Source organism: Aquila chrysaetos, chromosome 6, assembly GCF_900496995.4.
Source record: "Aquila chrysaetos chrysaetos chromosome 6, bAquChr1.4, whole genome shotgun sequence".
NCBI classification, from domain to species: Eukaryota; Metazoa; Chordata; class Aves; order Accipitriformes; family Accipitridae; genus Aquila; species Aquila chrysaetos.
The window spans coordinates 27,441,603-27,447,602 of NC_044009.1; positions in this window are offsets into that span (position 1 = coordinate 27,441,603).

Genomic DNA, 6,000 nt, shown 5'->3' on the forward strand with positions numbered 1-6,000 from the left:
CTGAACTGGTTCTAAATTTAGCTATAGGAAATTTGGGTCCATTTAAATCAACTCTTCCAAACAATAGCAACAATATAGCTTTAATGTTTTGGTGTGGTTAGTAGGAGTATATCTATTTAATTAGTCTCCTGTTAAATGAATGATTCATACTGATCTTGTATCATTGCTGGCTGATTACTTTTGATAAGATTGAACAAAGATGTTTTGCTCTTAAAGGATGATCCTAAGAACCCGGTTACACTGATGTAACTGTCTCTTTGAAGAGTCTGTGATTTTTTTAACCGATGTTTTTATTTCACAAATTTAACACAGACATCTGTATTCATGCATAAACATTAAAAACTAATTAAAGGGAAACAGTCTTTTAATACCGTTAAATTGTAAATGTAAGCTAAACACAGAAATTAGTGATATGGGGCAAAACTGTCACTGTAGTTAACTTATTAGTGGGACAGTTTGCAGCTGTCTTAAGACTCTACAATCTGCATCTTAATCTTTCTTCTTTACAGGGAGAAAGCGTAGCCTGTCTCATATCTATTTTTGGTGCAGAGTGCATATACCACTGTGCTAACACACCACATCAGGAAGGAATTTCAAATGCTCCCAAGGAATTTAGTAACAAAAGTCCTGCTGGCTTTCCTCACATGCACAGGCGAGGGAACATACTAATCCTGTAATAAACTGTTCTCTTTCTGCTGCTGCTGCTGCTGCTGGAGCCTGAAAAATGGACTAACAAACTATCTAATGTCTCTTCATTCTCCTGACAGAGTTGAATACACCGGGCCACCGTTTTGTCTGTTGACAAGCTTGCATTTGTAATGTACGTGCCACCTCCTGAGCTGTTAAAACTGCTTCACTTCTGTATTCATCAGAGTACAGCTCCATAGGCTGTGCAGCATTTGTTTTGGACAACACCCAGTGAGACAGAAATGTTGAGCTCCCCCCGGGGCGCTGATGGGGTAAGTCCACTCTCCAGCTGATTCTGAGGAAACTGAAGTGGAGATAGCCTCTCTGCCATTTCTTCAGTAAACTTAAGAGGATATGGTGGTCTCTTCACCCGGGATGTGAGAGGGAATGAGATGTGATCACTTTGCCCTTCACGCTTGTGTATTGTTTTCTGTTTTGTTTAGTCTTTTCACCCCATTCAACAGTTAAAATTTTCATTGTTTATATTTTGCCATTATATTTACACTTGTATAGTCATCAAATCACTTTTTTTTTCAGTCCTTCCTGTAGCTGTCACTTTAAGGAAAGGTATAAATCCAACTTGTGTTTTTTATTGGCTGTGACAGCAAAATAAAATTAAACTTGCAAAGAAAAATTATACCAAGTAATTAATGTGTTTGGATTTGGAGACATCTGTTCAGATGAGTTGGCTTAGAGGTACATCTGTTAATCAGAGCTGCCAGTGGCTCCAGAATTATCACAGGGACCTGTGCTCTTCTCTCCCTCTTTCTCTTCCTTTCCCTAAGGTACTTTTTGTCCTCTTCCTCCAGTTTGTTGTTGTGTGAAACCTCCTCAAGCTTACCTGCAAGCAAAGAATCTAAAGAAATAAATTTTTTGTACACTGTTCCATTTAACAAGGAAAGGAGGTTCTTTCTGAAAGCACTAATGTTTTAACTCATTCTCAGAAAAAGAAATTTGTTTTGCTGCAGGGGTTCTTGAGTAGATATCCCAACACCTCAGTTCTCTATGCTGCCCATCTTGAGTCATATGCTAAGATAACAAGATAAGAAGAAAGCAGATCAGATGAGCAGGTTACCACCCAGTTTGGCTTATTATTTCTATATATTTGAAAACAATCAGGGTGATTGTACACTCTTCAGGAATTAAAGTAACATGATGCCTAGTGAATAAAAATGTAAGCAGTCCCTATGTGTCACCATTCCTCTTTACCCTGCATATAAGCCAGGTAATGAACAGGAAGACAATTCTTTAAATAACAAATGCTAGAAAGAATGGTCTCTGTTTATGTAACATTTAGAAACTGGAGTTCTAAATTTAAAGGCTATATGAGCTTTCTTAAAATAAGAGCGGAGGCTGAAGTGATATAACATGTGGTTGTAAGACCTAGTTAAATTTGGTGGATCTCTTCTATCATTTAATAAATAGTAGGGATTTAGGTACTATTTTGACAAGTGCTAGGTACAAATAGCACGTATACTTTGTGGAAATCCTCTAGGATCCAAAAAGAGGGATATAGGGAAGAGAATGCTTTGGGATGAAAGAGTGGGACATGCAAAATTAACGAGCAGTGGACTGAACTGTATCAGCTGTCATCGCTTCCCAGGTCTGTTTACTGTATGGGTTCTTTTTTAAATGTTGCTGTCCTTGGAAGCAAACAAAGAGTGATTCTGCTGTTATCATTGCATTGAACTAGCAATGTTAAAACTGCCGGTTTCCTGATCTCTGATACACTGTTGGCTTTACCGTTAGCAGTGTTGGGTTTTTTCTTTCACGGAGACATATTCAGTGTGACAGGGATGAACGAGGATACCTTTGGTTTTGGTCTTTTCTCTGCTTCATCTGACAATGCTTTTTGGGTAGCTTTTTCTCTTTGTGCTGTTTTCTTATGGTGGTATAAAGTGTCTTCAGGACTGGTGGTGAAGGAGCAGGAGTAGAAAGGTTTTTGTTAGGGTGATGCACAGGAAGAATGGGAAGATACAAGCTATAATGCTTCATTATATTTGTAATTTTTTAATTAAAACGAATCTGGGAACTATCAAACAATAGTCCAGGCAACACGGACCATGGTTTGTTCTTACCATTTTTTGCCGGGTGGAAGCGGAGTGTCTTACCCCTTGGGCACTCTTTCACAGCTGTTTCCTTGCACTATACTGAGGCTTCTGTGCCGGCAAAGACAGCACAACCCTCTTTTGGGGGCCACTAGGGTCCTGGGCTATTTTAAGGCTGCCTTGTCTTAAGTTCATGGACTCTAAGCTGACAGGGAAATGGTTTCCGCCTGTGCTTCAGCTGTTACCTACCTGAAATTAATCTCATTTACCCTGGCTGGCCCTTTCCCTCCCTCTTGCAGATAACAATAACCTCGCTTTTGGGAGCGGGGGGGAGTTTCCTCCCCTCTCGGTGTACCTGCCCTGCCTCAGTAACTTTGGCAGCGGAAACTCCTCACGCTCACGAGGGGAGTGAGGCTGGGCTGCCCTTCTGCCCTGGGCGGTCCGGGGGTCGTGGGAGGACAAACATCCGTGGGCTGTGACCTGTGTCTGGATCTCATAGGGCTGCTGGAGGCAGTGGAGTAGCTTGTGCTATTCCTTGCTCTGCCTCTGGGTGCTAGGCAGTTAGTTTGTGCCTGGCCCCCACTTGTCCTGCCTCTCTGGCCCTGAGTAAAAGGGCGATGTCTGCAAGCGCCTCAGTTTCCTTCTGTTTTCTGGCAGTGTTCACAGTGCGGTTCTCTGCAAGCAGCACTTCTTTCTAATTAAGTGTTACGAAAGAGATGGTATTACAAGTTACTGTTGCGTACGTGCCATTCACGTACTTTTTGACCGCTGGGAAGAGGCATCTCTCTTTTCTGCCTTCCTCCCCTGATGGCTATTGGTGCTGGGATGGTTTTTATCACACTTGGTTTTGGTTTTTAGGAATGACAAAACTTGAGTAGGATTTCAACCAGGTTGTCATCCTAGAAACTTACTCAACCAGTGTAGGGTAAACAGGAGCCTCTTCCAGGAGAAGTACCTACCTCCTGCTCAACCCTCACCCTTGTATGTGACCTCCATGGCTGCACAGTCCCCTCTTTATGAACCTGGGGAGACTTACAGACTGCTTGCTTTCATGCCTTCATGCCGTCATTCCTGACGATACCCGAAAATGCTGCCTACTCAAAAGGTAAGATGGTAGGAGCCAGTAAAAAGCAGCAACCAGAGACTTGGAGAGGTCTGACATCTTTTGTCACTCATTCACGTGGGGCTGCCAGAGGGAAGCAGTGTTTATGTACCCTTTTCCAAGGCACACAAACCCCATAGGTTTGAGGCGTGCTTCCTTGCCTTGTTCTCCTTCCCTCCCCTGCTGTGTACACCTGCTCTCCCAGGCGTGAGACAAGGAAATGAAAGGAGACCTGTTACATTTACAAACCAGTGAAAGTGAAGGACCTCACATCTTTGAGGCTGCAGGGAGTGAACTGTGTCTCCCCCAGAGGCATTTTCATAGTGCAATGACAGGTCCAAAGCTCTGAACAAAAAAAGCAACTTATCTCCAAGAAAGATAGGCCCTTTTCCTATGCATAACTGTCAAAAACTGTGATTAGCGCACTTCCCTTGCCACACATGAGAAAAAGCTGCTGCTAAGACATGCTCCATGTTGAAAATGAAGTGAGTTTTATCACATTTACCTCTCAAATCCTTTTTACATACCGTTGTTACGGATAATACCTGACATTATTTACACTAGAGAGATTTGATCTTTTTTTCTGTTTTCCTGAGATTGTTTCCTTTGTTCGTTTGTTCAGTTTCATTGTTTCTCATGGAGAGCTGGTGAATGCTAGTTTCCTCTTGTCATTCTTACTCTTGTCTTTCACACAGCACAAGCAAAGGGAAAATATTTCTCTCTACTGACACAGATAGCCTGCCTGCTTCTGGCTTCTAGTAGGATTTTTCTTTGTTTATTTCAGACAGAGGAACAGATAACAGATATGTAAGTAAACAAGACTGAGAATGGCATGCTTGTTAAATTTTGTTTCCCTGGACACAGCTGAAATGGAATGCCAAAATTCTCAGTTTTTTCTCCCAAAGTTGTGCTATAAGATCTTTTCCGATTCCTTGTTACCTTTTCTCTGCCTCCTACTCTGATGTTTCCCTGTCTCTATCTTGTATGCTTAGCGTAAGCCAAATAAATACGATATCCATGCATTTCTTATCAGACATTTTGAATCACTTAGCTCAGCTGCTGCCAATCTTGCTTATGGTCAAATTCTTGAGTGTGGTGTTTTTCCATGATTTCCAGCTGTCAGTACTATGAAAAATGATTCCTCATTTAACCTGAGTGAAAAACAGCTCTTATGTCTGGCTACCCTAGTGAGATGATGGATTGGCGCAACTTGTGCCATGAAAAAGTACACTTAAAATGTGCTTCTGAGAGAATTAAAAACTCAAGGACACACTTTGACATAGCACCGTTATTGGTTTGTAACTCCTTTTATAAGACTAACAAGAGGTCAGGCTGTTTTTTCCCAATCAGTTTTTCCAGGAATCAAGTCCTGCCTGCAGGGTGAAAAATCCAAAGTCACTTGTCTTCTGGAATGTTTTTTGGAGATCTTGACTATTTAGCAAGTTTTGTACAATGGATCTATCTTCTATTCAAATCAAAGTAGGGCGCTCTCTTTCAGTTTTGAGATTTTCTTCAGGAATTCTACAATCCAGTTTTTGTGCGGCCATTAAATTTCAAATGTTTTGTACCTATTACACGAATACCCACATGAGTCGCATGCGTATCTAGATAACGTTTCAGTGGTGGGCCTCTGTGGGCCTCTCACAGGTGTTATAAGGAGTTTCAGAAAACTATATGACATCTGTTCCCTTGTTGGCTGCTTGAGGGTTCATGGTTCTGATTTGGCACAAGGGATGGAAAAATTGTTTTGATTTGCCAAGCCAATCTAGTTCAATACAAACCACTACAATGCACTTCTGGATACCCCATTTGAAACTCATGGTTTGAAGATGGGGATCAGATTAAGTTTATAATCTGCCAACAATTGGAGGGGGAGGGAAATGAACAAACAAACAAAAAATACCAGACCTTGACACATCCATTCAAATTCCCTGTAACTAATCTAAGTTTCTTCCAGTCCAAAATATTTTAGAATTTTCTGATCTTGGTTTCATTGTAGGTGTGTCTGTTCTAGTTTGCAATTAGCAAAACTAGTTTATATAAAAATGTATGTAAATGTTATATATTCTTAAACAAATCAAGCAAGCAGATGCTTAGAGGAGAGTTATGCATGTAGTTTCTTGGGTGGAATTGTGTTTCCAGAGTGACCTGCAAACCTAAACA